The sequence below is a fragment of the Netta rufina genome, assembly GCF_964035555.1.
Source record: "Netta rufina genome assembly, chromosome: 5".
Taxonomy (NCBI): domain Eukaryota; kingdom Metazoa; phylum Chordata; class Aves; order Anseriformes; family Anatidae; genus Netta; species Netta rufina.
The window spans coordinates 40,734,705-40,751,886 of NC_140128.1; positions in this window are offsets into that span (position 1 = coordinate 40,734,705).

The following is a 17,182-nucleotide window of genomic DNA, read 5'->3' on the forward strand; positions in this document are numbered from 1 at the left end:
AGGCTGGGACTTTACTACATATATTACTTTGAAAGCAACAAGTACATACAGAGACAATCTCAGGCTCATCTTCTGCAAACATTTGCACCCATGCTTAACTCTTTACTATAAGTAACTTCTCCATGAAATTGCCTGTCGTAGTAAACTTTAAAAGCTGAGTGCAATTTTCAGTTAATAATTTTCTCCACAGGAGAAAAAATAAAAAAATAAAAAATAAAATTAAAATTAGGAAAAAAAAAAAACACCTAATGGCAGAAATAAAATCCAGCAACAACTTTCTAAAGAGGTAGTAGTTTAAGGAGAGTGTGTTTTCTAAGCACCTGAGTAGTATACATGTACGTACTCAGCACACACATACTTTATACTCCATTACATATACTGGTTTGATGAACCACATTTTAAAGATAAAAGTAACAGGCAGAAGTATCAAAAATAAAGTTTATCTCATTTTAGAATACAGTTCTTTAAAATTACCACAGAAATTTGAAATACACTGGAGAAAAATATTTCAGAGCGACAAGTCGATGCACAGTTCCATCAAAACTGTCAGCTGAGTATGTGTTGGAAACAGCCTGTCACTTCATGAGAAAAACTTTTGCTGGTGTTGGAAGTGTTCATTTGCTCTTTTAATGTAAGAATCTTCCACATAGTAGATTTTTATTACATTGTTCACCTAGCAATCTAAGAATCTATTTATTATTTTTTTTTAATGCTTAGGATTTTTTTCACATCAAATTAAATTGCATTTTAACAAACTGGGTAATAAGCATACTCTCACATTGATGGTTTGTTTTTAACCAAACCCTTACCAATTAATCTACCTTTGACAGAAATGACAGATTAAGAAAAAAACAATCATAGTACATATTCTTTTCATCACCATTGGGAATGCAGTAACACCTCAGAATAAAATAAACAGATTCAGCACTATCTTCCCAAGCCATACTAAATAATCTTCCTCTTTACAACATGTGCACCCTTTCAAATGTAGTGATTACTATGGACTAATGACTTGATGAACTTGTTTCAAAACTCTGACAGAATATATAAATTACAATGTTATGTATTAATTTCTCTGTTCTGTCAAAATCAACAGAATTATGTGAACAAACAATAACTTCATGCCATGTTCGACATCTGCACATGTTATGTGACTGCTTTCCTTTGTTGGGTGTGGTGTTTTCTCTTTTGTTCACTCCCCATGGGAGAATTGCAGGCACAATGCTGTTGTGTTATTTTAATAAAATGATGTGTACTGTGTATATATGTACTATGGGCTGTCTGTTTGTATTAACAAAAACTAGGCCAAAGGGATTTGATCTAACTTTGGGAAATAAAAGTGTTGAGACTTGTGGCAACCCTTAATTCTTGTGGATCCATTCTCAAACATTCTGCTGATTCTTCCTGCTCTGATATTTTACCCTGTGATGGAAAATTCTATTGTGCCTTTTAAAAAACAGTTTTACTAGCCATAGCCTTCCTGCTTCCCTTGTAGGAAATTATTTAGGTACCTGAGCACCTTCATAATTCATGAGAAACTATTTTAACATTTTCAGTCATTTTGATATGTCTTTGGTCCTTTGTTGCTGAAAAGAAGCATTGAGAGTCTTGACATACATAAAATTCAGATTTTTTTTCAGCATTTTTTTTCTAATAATTTGCATCCCGATTAAACTGATTAAAATCAGTTTGTTCTCTTTTAGCAGCATCTCACAGGCCTAAATCAGGATTACTCTCCCATTTATTTATCTTTTAGACTTCAGGGTAAAAAAGACAGTCCTTGCCCCATGAAACCTGCAGCATTTTTACAAGACGTGGTAATAATTGTATAACTGGATTATTTTTAATTAGTTACTTGTATTAGTACTTTTGAAAAGATAAACAGATTAGATTTCATAAGTCCACACTTGTATACCATATATGTCTCACCAGGCTGCTTCTTGTAACATCATGAAAACAGTATATCCTAATAATAATAATAATAATAATAATAATAATAAAAAGTAGAAGTAATACAAGTTAGTTATTCCAGAAAAATAATAATAAAAATCATGTATCCAGGACTGGTTAATATCCACTCCTGAAGACTGACTCCCTTCAGACAACAGCAGGAAGTGCCATAATGTCTCCTCTACTGTGATTAACCTTATAGAGCATAATCAATAATACGTGGTTACACAATTAATGATATAGTATCAAATTCATAATAAAAAGCGTCATGGTCTTGATTCAGTTACTTTTAAAGAGATCTAAGTGTAACAAATTGAAGTGTCTTGTTCATTTCTGTGAAAATTAGAATATACCTTATAGCACTTAAAAGGAAAAATATATATTTTCAGTAAACCTCCTAAAAATATTGTTTTATCAGAAAGTAATACATGATCTATTGTATAATTTTAATATCAACTGAAATGTAAGGAACATATACAGCAAATACTAAATAAGATATTGTAAAGTGATGAGCAAATACTTGTTTATATTTTCTTGTAGTTATGAGAAAAACACAAACAAGCATTCTCTAGCTGAACATTAAAAATAATTAGACTCCACGCAACTACTTTTGAAAGAGTATTAAATCATTACTGAGAACATCTCCTCAAGGTTTTTCTCACAATTGGGAGTACCTGAAGAGTGAGAGATGTTTTTTAAAAAAGATGTATATTTTACGTTGGCTTGCTGATGGTATGGTACACTGTATAGTCCCTGTTTAATAGACACATTCTAAATTGATTCTGTTTTTCTAGAACACACATTTTTCTCACAAGCTCATCTGAGGTACCAAGAACGGATCTGCTGAAAATAAACCAACTAAAGATGATGAGCTGCAGGCTCATCACCAAGAAAGCTGAACACTAAGAAAATGCATTTCTGGAATGAATATAAACATCCTGCTGTGGATACTAAATCCAACATATAGCTTGATAACTTAATGTACTTCAGGGGTAGCAACAGACCCTGAGGCAACAAAATTATTCCAGACATTAGAAATTATATTCTGATATAATAAGCAGGAATCATTATTCTGATTTCCGCCAATGGAAATTGGGCTAAGTACTAATGTCCCACTGAGCTGGCATCCCATTCCCCAGGTAATACTGTTTTTAATGCTGTGAGAAAATCAGTGTTCAGTCCCCACAGCAATAGCATAAATTATCAATGATAACCAGTCATTAATTCAAAGGCAAGAATAAGATAAAGTGAACAGAATATTTTTTTTTTTAAGGAATAAAAATCACATTTAATTCTGAGAGCTTGTTTTCATTTTAGTAGTTCTGTTCTTTTCCTAGGTATTTCTATTTCATTTAAAATAATACATTTCTTATTTCATTAGAGAAGACAAGTCTTGAAGCTCAGTCTAAAGCAAATAAACCACACATAATAATAATAAAGAATTGCTAGAGTCTTCATCCTATTGATAAGGTCACTTAAGTTCAAAAGACACCTGCTGCAAATGCCTTTGATTAAAAAGGTGTGATCAGTAAGAGTGTCATTAGTGGACTAATTTCCATATGTCCATATCTACAAAAACATTAAACAACCAGACCAGAAAGTCATCACCAAATCTAGATTTTCATTTTACTTTGAACTTGATTGATATGTTTTAGACATCACAGTACTCCAGAGGCCATTTTCAAATTCAGAGCCCAGTAGCTCCCACTACAAACAATAGAGAATCAGTTCACCTCTGATCAAGACCATTAAGGCCTGCTAGAGGCCAGACTTTGAAAATCTTATCTAGAACACATAACACATGTTAATAAAAGAGTAAGATGCAGCACACATTACTAAATACTAATAATTATTTTTGGTAAGTTGAACAAGAAATGGTTTTCCAGGTCTGAGATCTTCTTTAGTCCTTTTCCTTTCCCATCTCCCCTGAGGTATTTTTGTAACCAACTGGCAAATTTCAACCAGGCTTAACAAAAAGAGAACAGTCCCAAATTATCACATTCCTAAAATAAGAGTAAAGCAATGAAGAGGAACCGTATCAATGCTGCCACCCTAAGGAAAGGCAACCCTGATTTCAATCTCAATTGTATAGCATAAAACATGTGCAGCAGGGGTAGGGCATAGGAGAGTGGGAAAGACACGAGTGCTTCACCCACACAGACAGCTCTCAGAACAGTAGTAAATTAAATCTGAGGACGTAAATCTACTGAAAATGCAGTTTCAGGCCATTGCTGCTCATGGACTTATTTATATTAACTCAGTTTGGAATTATTTTTTGCCCTAACTTTTGAATCTAACATTAAAGGAATGTAAGGTACTACACTTGTCTAACATTCTATATGAGATACTTTTTGGTGATAGAGGTAGTATTTTGGTAGTTGCAGGAAACAATGTTTGCTATCATTTCCTAAAACACATGCATCAGCCTTCCATACTTCCCTGAAGAGGCAGTTACTTCTTAAAAGGAGTAGTTCATCTGCCATGGGTCTACTCATCTTAGGGCACCCCTAACAAATGCAAGCATGAATATCAGATGTGATAGCAATTTTGGGGACATGAGCTTCAGCTTTTGTGGAACTAGAATAAAACCATCACTCTTGCTCAGAGAAGTGAAAAATCCACCTGCAAGTAAGTTACTAATCTAGTCAACAAATGAAACAACCCTCTGGTGAAAATCAAGAAAGTGTTCTGTACCATCTACATGATGTTACCTGATGTATTACTGATATCTCTTGTCGTAATTGAAGGCACTCTTTAACTACAAACAGCCTATACAATCTACATAACTGTGACAATGCAGAATTTGCCTTCTTAAGACTTCACAACCAAACAATAACTGAAATGAGTAATACTTCCAACAACATTCTGGATACATTTAACACACTTCTTCATCACTTAGACTGGAATATGCCATCTTAAAAAAAGGGAAAAGAAAGTAAAGAAAAAGTTATATTAAACTATAAGCAGTATAACACAATTATCACCCCAAAAAGAGCTTAGGTTTTAGTAGATTTTTATATTGGCTCATTTTCATTTAAGGCACATGAAAACAACAGTCAGAAGAAAGAGTGAAGAATATGATACATTAATGTTTTTATCCATTTGTTTTGTCTGGCTTCTGTGTTATAACACATTGTAGGAGCTGGAAAAAAAATATACAACTCTTATAAAAGTAATATTTATCCAAGACAAAAATATTGCTCTTGTTCTGGTTCACCTACTTCCATTTTTATGTTGTATTTCTGGCCAAGAACACTCTCCAGGAGTTCTTTGATCGTCTGGTCTGAGGGAGATGGTGAAGTAGACTGCAGGGAAGCAGTTATTTCATCAACAGACCTTGCAACCACTTTCACAGGCAATGCTGGTGTGGAAGTAGGCTCTTCAGGTTTGCTCTGCTGGAAGTTCTCGTATATTTTTGAAGTGTCTGGTCTAGTCACATCTCGTGCCTCTTCCAACTGTTCTCGAGCAGACCTCACACTTGGCTGCTTGCTTCCTTTTCTCAGCATTTGTCCTGATTCAACATTTAAATCTTGCTGCTTTGCTTTTGAAATCGCTTTGCTCCCCTTCTTACAGCTTTCCCTGGTTGTTTTTTCCTTCCTGGAAATGTTTTTATTTGTATCCAAATCTGTAGAGCTAAACTTACCACTATCTTTAAACACAGTGCCTATTTCTTCAGTTCTATCCCTTTCTAAATTTTGAGGATTCATCTTTAGTATATGCACTCTATCCTTTACTTTACTAACAGTTTTTGTCTTTCCTAATGACACAGGGGAATTACTAGTGTGAAGATCAGACCTGCAGTAACTTGGCTTCTGAAGTGGTGCTGGGTGCTTAACCATGACAACTTTTTTAGTGGTACCTGCAAATGATGCTATTACAGGCAGTTTTACAACACGGCTTTCATGACTATATGTGGCATTTTCTTTGCTAACTTTTTCAGAGGAACTTGGATTTATGTCATCACTGCCTTCTTCCACAGATGTATTTCTGTGAGTCATTACCCTGAGATGAGGAGTTTGTTTTTTCATTTCTCTTACTTCAAAAGATATCCTTACATTCTGTGAACTTCAGAACAGCCAATGAATTAATTAGTAATATTTTTATTTATATGCATGACAGGCTTCTGTGGACTCTTTGACCTCTGGAGAGGATAATGTTCTTAAACAACGCGATTGATCTGATGTGCTAAATCTTCCAATAAGAGCTAAATGCTCATGCTTCTAGGAACTGTAACTATCGCTCGTTTGATCTTCAGACTGTCCTGCTGAGATTCCCTGCACATAGTCTCATGTTCCTTAATCATACTCAGCTCCTCCAGATAACGGCCCAAAGTGCTTGTGTTTTCTAGCAATTCTCTCCTGCTGCATGCAGCCTGTAAATTCAAAGAGAAACGAGTTTTTACACTTTACAACACAGAACCCAAGCTTTCAAAGACAACTTCACTAAAGGCCCCATGGATTTCAATAAGACTGAAGGCATATAATTGGATAGCAGCAAAAGTTTCTACCATTCTAAGGAAAAAGCCAAATCGTTTCAACCTTTGGGATCACACACTGGAAGCCACCCAGAAGCTGCCAGCTGAAGAACTGAGACAGACTGTGTCTTGGTGCCCACCCGAAGGGGCTACAGCAGCCCAGCAGCCTTCTCCCTGCAAAAACAAGTGACCTCAGACCCCCACGAGCCCGGCTTCTCACCCTGGGGCAGACAGAGGGCCTCTCTCCCCCCTCACAAAAGGACCTCCCAGCAGGACACACCGGCCTGACAGAACCCACGCCCACACCCGGGCGGCTGCCCCCGCGCCGCTCCCCTCACGGCTCCCCGGCCACGAAGCCGCCGCTGCCGCCGCCGCTCCCTCTTGAGCGGGCGGGGCACGGACGCGCTCCGTAACCGCGCAACCGGGCTCCAGGCGGGGGAGCGAGGGGCCCAGCGCCCCCTCTGCCGGCCGGAGGGTCCCGAGCTCGGCCCCGCAGCACCGGCCGTGCGGTGTTAGCGCGGGGCGCGGCTCTGGGAGCTGCCCTCCGCCGGTCTGCTCGCGGTAAGGGCGGCGTTGCTGGTCCTCGGTGTGTCCAGCAGGGCTGCCCTCCTGAGCACAGTCACAGACGCGTTCTCCCTACGTGTCCGGATGATTTTCCTAATTAATCGTCAAAGGCTCGGCTTGGAGACGAAAGCCCAAGCCAGCTGCGTTTGTCTGGTTTATTGTCACCAATACACTTTCTGTCTCTGGCCTTTTATTTAAAACACCAGGGATTGTCCGCAACAGGACAGGCTCCACAAACTGACCGGCTTCGCAGAGCTAAGATGAGCACGAGGGCTGAAACGAGTTCACTGAGAGGAGTTGGGGGGGTGGCGACACGCACCAAAGGTCTTTAAACTTCGGGGGGGAAATATAATAAAATCTGAACACAAAAATTAAAAGAAAATGTGAAAAGTCAAAGTGGGTCTGCCAAGAGGGCTATCACGAGAAATACAGCACAAACCTACAAGGTTGCATCAACTCAGTTGCACAGGGGGTTGGCTGTGCAGAACAAGGGAAGCAGCTCATAGCAGGAAAGGGGAAAAATGAGATTCATAGAATCATAGAATGATTTGGGTTGGAAAGGACCTTTAAAGATCATCTAGTCTAAACACAAAATACTGACTGCTTTCCAGGAATCCCTGGGCTGCAACACTTCTCAAATTAAGCTAACAATCCATTTATGCCTTTTATGGTGTGTAATAAATAAATAAATAAATAAAGCCTTTTTCTCTTTCATTTTCTTTTTCTCTTTCTTTTTTCTTTTCCTTCAGTTTGGATCAACAACCACCTGTGTGATAACAAGGGACTGTAGTGACTAACTGCATATGTTGGATTCAAATGAGCCACACAGCTGATTAGAAGGATCCAACAAGCAAGTGCCTTCTATTATCCTCTCCTTTCTTTGTAGCTTTCAGCTACAGCTTTGTAGCTTTTTTTCCAACCCAATTGTATTGCTGGAGTCCAAGGGGGTGGCCAGTGTACTTCCTGCAGACAATGCCCCATGCACTAGGCTAGACAGCCCACTTTTAGCTTCCTAAAGGAAGTCAGGACTTGTTAAAGATTAAAAACTCATTAGCCAGTCACATTAAAACCAAATTAATAGTAGGATTTCTTCTTGTTGTAGTATATAATCAGATAACTGATTAAAGCCCTGTAATACACCCTAGGAAGCCTGTCTATTTTGTGTCTAGTTGGCTTCTTCCTCTCTCTAGTAGCAATACTGGAATAGTTGGAGGAGCAGTTGGTGGGATAGGAAGTAGTTGTTCTGTGTGGAAGGATTCCCATTAGCTGTCCAAGCCATTAGAGCAGTTCCAAACAAGCATGGAAGTGTTTGATTCCCCCATTGAAGACGAATCCTATCAACAGGTTAATGCAGATGTAAGTCTAGAGAGCAGATTCATTTCAAACTAATTACACAGTCAGTGAAGCCTCAACAATTTAGTTTACTGAGAACAACTCCTCTCTGCAGGAGTCACAGTGGGGCATGGAAGAAAAAGCCCTGCATGTGAAGAGGTATTTGCATCAGGAAGTTCCCATAAGGAGATGCTGAATGGCAAGTATTTGCATAAAAAAAAAAAAAAAAAAAAGTTAGGAAGGAGGAAAAATCCTTAGACATTGGTAAAATAATGGTGTCCTGCGGGAAAATGAGTGTGCTGTGTTATCTTACCGTATCTGTGGTCCACCAGCTCAGCTTGTAGCAAAGCAGGGACTGGCTCCAGAAGAACACATTTAGGTTGCAAGAAAGGTTGAAAGGTTTAAACTGTAGTTCAGATATGTTTCCTGTTCCACAACATCGAGGTTCTCAGTAGGGAGTTAGCACCCAAGGGTAGCTGTTGACAAGCTAAATCCTAAATGCTATTTCCCCTGCAAAGCCACACACTCTGCTTAGCAATCATTCCAGGAATAAGTGTTGCCAATATCCTCTAGAATTTCAGCTTGAGCTGCAGAGATGACTACTGTCTCTGGTACACAGGGATACAGGGAAACCTTTTTCTCCATGCCCCAGGTACTATCACTATGTGCCCCACCTCTAAATGTTCACAGTGCTGCTTGAAGCCAGGAGGTTGGTTTTTATTAACATTAAGTATTTAGTTAAACAGGTTAAGCCTCGTCTCTGTAGCTTGCAAAGTCCAAAATTTAATCAGTAGATGAATCCTTATACTGAGCAAATGGATCTAGATTTGGAAAATCTTGTGCAAGTTTAGTCCCTAGGTACACGTTATTATTTTTCTTAATTAGGCCTCACCAGATCACTAAGCTTTCTAATATCATATAAATTGTACCATCCAGGTTATTAGTCTGTTAATGTTATAAAGAAGGGTTTTTTTCTTTCTTTTTATTCTTTTTTTTTTTTTTTCTTTTTCAATTTAGGAGAAAAAGTGATTATTTAAAAAACAGTTCATTTGGTTAGAGAAAGTCTTCAAATGCAGTTTATTTTCTCCTAAATTGTTTGAGTCTACACTGTGTAGGAAGTCTCACCCCTGGTGCACACCATTGCCATGATCCAAGTTCATGCTGCAATGAGATTTAGATGCACATATTCCCCCCCAGGCCTCAGAAAGAAGTAAGCACACAGTCAGGAGGAGTTATGGTGTTCTCCAATAGCTACCTCAGTCTAGGTACAGGACAGCAGAGTGCATATGACATATGCACAACCTGCTATGGGTTGTCCAGCAATGCCAGAAAGAGTCCCTGGAAAGCTAAATAGCAATCACTTAAGGGAAAATAAAACTAAGGGCAGAGCTACTTTGCTAGATCTTCTGCAGCTTGCACCTAAATAGCAACTACAGACTAAGCTTCACCTTGGCATCCTTTTCCAGCTAGATGTGAAAATCTTTTCACTTGAAAAATGTCTAAATCCCCAGAAGACCTGCTGAGGGGTTCTGATCTCTCCCTTTTGGCATGCTACAGCCAAAGTGCTTGTCTACCGTCCCTCAAAATGGGACTACACTTGCTTAAGGCTATTCAACAGTGCAACAATTCTGTAAGGATAACAGCACATTTACAAATATGGTTTTGCCATGATGCCCAGGTGGCATTATTCCATTTCAGAGACCACAAAGAGAACACAAAGAACACAAAGAGTATGAATAACTTTTTAAAGTCTCACAGTAGAACTAGTGGCAGATCCATAACAGACTATATTTCTGACTGTTAGTAAATAGAAAATCAAAGGTATGTATCCTCAGACTACATTACTACTTGCTTTTTAGGGGATCAACATCTTTGTTTAATGTTTCTGTCACATATATGTGTAAAATGGCCATAAAGACTCACAGAAAAACAAACAATTATAAGTTAAAATGCTGATCTGTGAGGTATGGTCTCTGAGGATGTGGCACACAAACAAATCAGACAGTGTCAGCACTGAAAAGCTTTTTGGTTAACTGCAAGGGTTTGATACAGCTGAGCTGAAGCAAACACTTTTTTATTGTTATTATTCACAGATCAATCCGTATTGAATCCCTTGTGCAGTAAGCAGCAATAGAAAGGTTTTGCAGAATTAGTATTATAAATCATATATTCAATCCTTCTGTGAGCATTGAAAGTATTGTCATTCTTCTAATCACTATATCCTCTCCTTGATGCACACCCAGCCCCTACTAATCTCTGGTGTGATTGTGAGATATCTGTACTTGCCAGTACTACGTCAGCAGAAATAGCTAAAATTTTTCTTCCTCCTATGGTTTTGAGCACCTCCCCCCCAACCACCAAATGAAAGACCTTATTTAGATAATGGTGTTTCCTTTATAATTCAAAATAAAAGTCAACAAAAAAATAGAAACAAGATGGAGCTTTTTCATTCTCAACCATATCTGAAATGAGAAAATTGGGTCATCTTGAGTGATCTTGAATTTCAGGTTTATTTTTTGGTATGATGAGACTGCAATATTTTCAGTTTTGTGCCATTTCATTATACAACTCAAGAAAACTTACATGAGTAACTTCTAGAAGCCTATCACACACAGCCTTTATTATGGGCACAAGGTCAGAGACACTCCTGGCTTTAAAAAAGGTTGTAAGCAATAAATCAAGAAATTACAGCTAGACACCTGCCAAAATCTTTGCTGGGCTCAACCCTTTACTAGCTTTAGATTTAAAACTTGATCATGTTATCTTTATTCTCTATTGTCTTTCAGTTAATACTAGAAAACAGATTTTCCAGACCCTTATTCTACCCCAACCCTTTTTACACTTAGGACAACAACTTGACAGTGAATGTGTGTGTGTGTGTGTATATCTATCTATATATATATATATGCAATGCATTTGTGCTTTTAGATCTCACAGTTGAAGAGTTCTCCTCAGGTTTTACAGATGAAGTGTCAGCATTGAAGGACAATGAAATCTTATTTAATCACAAGAAAAATCTTTACATCTGCTTAGTTTCTTCAGCAAAAGGAAGTGTCCTGAGAGGGGTGAGGAGAGGTGTCTGCAAAAGCTGAAGTTTCAGTTGTGTTGTAGGGTAAGGTTAGAAAAGATTTACAGGATTTCTGGAATAGAACAAGTGGTTCCTGAAAAAGAGCTAAAGATTCAATGTTCAGCAGGTAGTAGGAAAGCCACTTGATCCAACTATGAAACTGTTGGGCTGGAAGACAGAATTTCTCTCATTTGGAGGACATAAAGGAAAGCAGTGTTGGCTTACTTCCCAACCATCCCACCTTAAGTTGCTACCTAAAAAGGAGTAACCCTGAAACCACATGCACTTCAGAAACATTTAGGCAGCTTCCTTGTTGGCTGGGGAAGGGTGGAGGAGGAATGAATGAAATCTGCCTAGCCCTGCCTCTTCCTTGTCTCACCAGTAGTTGCAAAGAGAAGTGAGCTCACATGAAGGCGGAACGGAAGGCTCATGGTGAGCTAAGTGACCTTCCTGATGTCATTCTCTTCAAATCTGCTCAGCAGGAAGAATTACCCTTGAAATGCTTGAAGCAGCAGCAGAAGCTCAGGCCAACTGCTGGGAGAGCCAACCACTCTCCAAACTACTGAACAGCTGCTGCCCCTGAGGAGTCCTAAAATGTTACTGAATCCAGACCTTCCTCTACTTTCCCATAGATGCGAGTTGACTGTCCTATTTTATGTGTCTTGCTTATAATTTTAGGGTATTACCAGTTGACACTCACATTCTCACATTTCAATGTAAAACTATGGTATGTGTTACATAGGGCCTCCAGACATCCTTTTCCAGGGTAAATATCATTTTTTTTCTATGTGCAGGTTAGTGTATGTCCCCTGGTGGTGTAAATGGCCGAAGTGTTTCTGTATGAGTGATCACACTGCTACACATCCCACAATGCTGAGTGTCCGTATTAATACAGCTCAAGAAAATGTGCAGTTAACACAGCCTGAATTCATTTGTGCTCTAGGAAATGCAAGCTGGGTAAAGCTGTGGAACTGCTCCCTGGGGAAGACTTTAAATAAGCCAGCCTTGATTTTGTACATTTGATTCTTCAGAACTGAAGCCAGCTGAGAAAGAGTTATGATGGATACTAGTCTCTCCCATGCTTTTCTGTAAAACTGCTGTAGAGACAGAGAAGGAGAATTAATATTTTGTACAGGTGAGGGAAATCAGGGCAAAAAAAAAAAATGAAAACATGGTACTATGCAGTGATAGAAGAGTAGCATTTCTACACTCTCCATCACACAAAATCCAAGTTGCCAGCTCAACCTTCTGCTTAGAAAGGTCAGTTTGCAGAAAAACGGGTGTGTTTATATTGACATGAATATCCCAAGGAGCTGATCAGCTCTGCATCTCTTGACCAATACAGGGATGGATCTTTGGCTTGCATCAGTAAAACAGATGTTCTCACAGAGAACTCACTGCAGGTTTTGGAGAAGTCAGATTCATGAGGAGTGGAAATACCTTTTTTTTCAATGAACAGGTAGTGTTGGAAAAAAAAAAAAAAAAAAGGAAAGAAAATAGAAAAGAAAGGACAGACGGTGGTCAATGAAGCCTTTCTCAGCTCAGAAACAGAGCACACTTAAAACAAAGAAAACTTTCAAAAATGTAGAGCAATTGCATCAGAATTGGCACAGTGATTGAAACAAACGTCAGAAGAATTGCCATTTATGTTTCAGTAAATCATAACATAAATAATGCACCCAATAAATGAAATACATACCTACATGGCTGATCTTGAATTGTGTGAAATGTCAAAAGCATTTATTTTTATGTAAAGTAAGACAGACTTTGCCAATCACATACTGCAGTGTGAGCATCCTACCAGCTAAGTTCTGCAAACAACATACTCACATCTACCCGATTAGCAAAAATGAAGTGACTGTATACACTGGATCACGATTTATCTACTTAAAGAGCTATTTTTTTACACTAAAGAAAAAGTAAACTGCTTTCTTGCTCTGATCTCTGCCACCGTCGGACACTAGCTTATTTGTAGCTTTTCATTTCATTATTTGTGCTTCTTTCTCCTTTAATTGGTCGGATATGTATTTTCAGAGATGGTGGTATGTATTTATTTTATGTCAGGAATGTCTCTCGGGTCTCTCATGTCTACTTGCATGCTGAATGATGCATAGAAAAAAAATGAAATGCAATGAATTGTAATGAATTATACTAAAATTAAAAAGAAAATGATAAATAAAAATAAATCAGATTAAATTAGATAAAGTAAATAATAATAATAGGTAATGAAGATAAATAAAATAAACAAAATGTGGCAGCAGAAAGTTGCCTCTGCAACGAGCTGTGCAACGTCCCCGGGGCCTCGTAGGGTGCCCGTAAAACGCACACCGGGAGCAAGCCCCCAGACACACGTGGGAGCGCCCCCGCTGCCCCGACGGTTCGGGCCCGGCAGGATTGGGTCCCCGGAGGCTCCGCAACCTCCTTGAGCCCCGGGGATGAAGCCCAGGGGATGAAGGAGACGAAGAGCAGCGGGGAGGCAGAGGGCGGTGCGCGGACCCATCCCGGTTGCGGGTATCGGCAAGGTTCCCACGCGGTTCCTGTTTGCCCGCGTGGGTGGGGAGGATTTGGGGTCGGCAACAGGTGGAGCCCCCGGGGGGTTCCCACCGCCGGGAGGGATGGGGGAGCCAGGTCTCTGCGGGAGGCAGAGCCGGAGAAATGAAAGGGCGGCTGTAGAGTGAGGAGCAAGGGAGGCATCCTGATGCGGAGACAGCCTGGCAGCCTCTTTCCGAGGTAGAGCCCTGCCCCACACAAACACTGCCGACAGATCCCCAGCCCTTGGGCGACGGCATCTGGATAAAATTAAATAAACCCTGCGAGTCAAACCGAGGAGCTGGCCAGCGGGCGCTGCCTCTTCCAGAGGACAAGTGGTTCTTAGGCAGGAGCAGATTAAAATAGCGCTGCCCCATCCCCCGGAGGTACAGTTAAAGCCCCCGCCAGCTCCATCCTTCGCCCGCCCCACGCGTGGGACAGTACCTGCGGGCGGCGCTCCCGAGCAGCGCTGGACAAGGGGCACCGGCGGTCCCCACGTGGGTTTTGGTCCCCGCGGCGTGGCCGGGGATCCCCTTCCCACGGGAGAGGGACTCTCGTCTACGCACGTCCCCAAAAGAGGCCATGCGCGTCCCAAAAAGCGGCCGGCTGCTGAGTGGTCCCGGCACGGCAGGGCCGAGCTCTTGCTGCCAGGGCTGCTTCTGGGCACCCGTGGGTGAGCCAAGCCCCGACACCCACTCCCACAGACACGTGTGTGCGCACGCTCCCCTCATTTAGGACAGGTATCGTGTTTCCCTCCTTGGCAGTGCACCGGCGGAGCCAGGAGCCGAGACTCTGCTCTCGTTTAAAGAGTGAAAATACAGCTCGCCTGCGCGTTTCTCCAGGGTGAACAAGTAGCTCCCCATAATTAATAATAAATAAATAAACAGGGGGAAAAAACGGTGCATGAAGTGATGAGAAAGTGGTGCTCTAACGAGATCTGGAGAAAGGCTCCGTGCAAACCGGGCCACGGTTCCCGTCCCGAAATCTAGAAAGGCGCAAGCCCGAAGAGCTCCTGCTCTTCCATGCGTCCTGCATCCTAGCAGAGCCCTTTCCGTCCCTCTGAGGCTGCTGCAAAGGGCACGGACCAGTTGCGCCGGACTCTCCGAGCATCCCAGATAGGGCTTCGCAGGCACGGAGGAGCGGGCCGAGGGGAACTACCGAAATCCCCTCGTTTCCCATGGTCACGGGCATACCCGTCTGATGCGCTGCTTCACACAAGGAAAGCATTCAGCTGCCGGGGCCACAGCACAGCAGCCTGGGCTGAAGGGAATTTCCAGCAGCGGCTGACTCTGCCTCGGGCTTACCGATCTGCACAACGAACCGAAACGCTCTCTAAGATTACAGACAGGAGCCCGCCTGTGCGCTCACCTCCGGGAGCAACGTTAGGAACAGGGCACAGAGCCCGGAGCCGCAGCTGGACAACAGGAGGCGCTGCGGCTTTGCGCAACGCCCGGCCCGGCACGGCACGGCCCAGCCCGGTACGGTCAGCCAGGAGCGGGACCTGGTGCCCTCTACGCCTCGGGGGCGGTTCCGGCCAAACGGCCCCGCGTTTTGTACCGGCATCCGAGGAGCGTGCCGCCCGTCGGGTTCGTGCCTGCTCTTTTTCCAGGTACGGAGCGAGCCCTGCGTGGGCTGCCCGACGGCCCGGCGGGTGTTGCTCCCGCGGGGCTGTGCCCTGGGAAGCGGGGCAGCACCGCCCCGAGGTCACACGGCGGGGAGGCACCGCCGGCGGGGCACTGGGGCTGCTGAACCCCTCCCAGCCTCGCCGGAGGCGGCTGTTCTTCTGGGAGGCTCCCGAGCAGACTTAAACACCGAATTAAACGAGTATAGGGGCTCTGTGTTCAGGCGTATAGACTGTTCCCACTGGGGAAAGAGGGAGGGTGCATACGTAAAGACCGCAATTTTAGTATCACTTAGATTTTCCTCTAGGTTTTGCTCCAATTTGCGTTTGTGTAGGTTGACCACTTGGAAAAGTAGGGTTTAACTCAGTACTTTTGTCTTTTTTTTTTTTATCATTTTATTTCCTTCAAGACACATTTTCATCCCGTTCTTGTCTGCTGATTCCAGAGTTCTGTTTGTTTCAATAATTTGACTTAATTCTGTTGCCAGATTTAAAGAAAGAAGGTCGAGGGAAGAAAGAACAAAGAAAGGGATAAGAGAAAACTCATTTATATAACCTATATCTCGTCATTTTAATCCCTGGTTCCTCTGTATAAGAAACTTTTTTTTTTTTTTTTTTTTTTTTCAAAAAATCGTGACTGACGGTCACGTTTTCGCAGATCGCTGGAGGACAAATCAGTGTGGAGTAATTGCTATCTTACTGGACAATAAACATGCAAGGGAGAAATTCAGACCCAGCTGTGTATTTTACTTTGCATGATATGATACGCCAAAGTTTTTCAAAATCCCAATAAACTGTATTTCCCTTCCAAATTTCTATTCCCCAGATAGCCAGGGATGGGGGGATGTTGTTTATTTGGTTGGTTTGGTTGGTTGATTTTGTAGGTGGGGGTATTTATTATTTTCATTTCTGGATTTATTTATTTATTTGCTATCAGGTGAAAAAAAAAGTAACTGGGTGAGAAAAAGCTCAAGACTAGAAACCCAAGAAAAGTCTCGGGTCTTGACATAAACTCAAAGAGCCGGGCAGGGTAGGAACAGAACAAGGGTATGTTAGATCCGTCTGCAAAGACTGAGCGATTCCCTACATCCATATTTTTAAGGAGCTTTTTCCAACGTCGATTTGTTTTATCGCTGTTGTCCCTTTTTGCCCTCCAGCCCACGTAGATTCCTCCTCCCCTCTTCCTTTCAAGAAATCAAGGTGAGGAGCGAGAAATTGGTAAGGGGATAGCTACTACTTCTAATTGCTGCTCCTGGGTGCCTGGCACCAGAGAAGGCTTCCCAAGTAGTCTTCTGACCTGAAGGCTTTCCTTAGTAAAGATACTAAACGGTTCCAGTGACTCACCTGATGTTTGCCAAGTGGAGGTTAACCTCGGTGAATCCGCATTCAAGCCTCTGTCCGCATGCACTAGGTGTCTGTAGTGTTGTGTCTCTGCGCCGTGACTCACGGGGTTTCTAAATGCAAGACACCAAGAAAGAAACACCATCACCATCACCGTAGCCCTAGGGCGGCAGCCCCGTTTGAAGGGCTCCGGGCAGCCCAAGGGGGGGGGGGGGGGGGTCCGAGGCTCCGTGCAACCCACGGAGGGCTCCGAGGCGCTGCTGGCCGCCCGCAGCGCAGAGCGGGGGGCGCCGCGGCAGGGGCG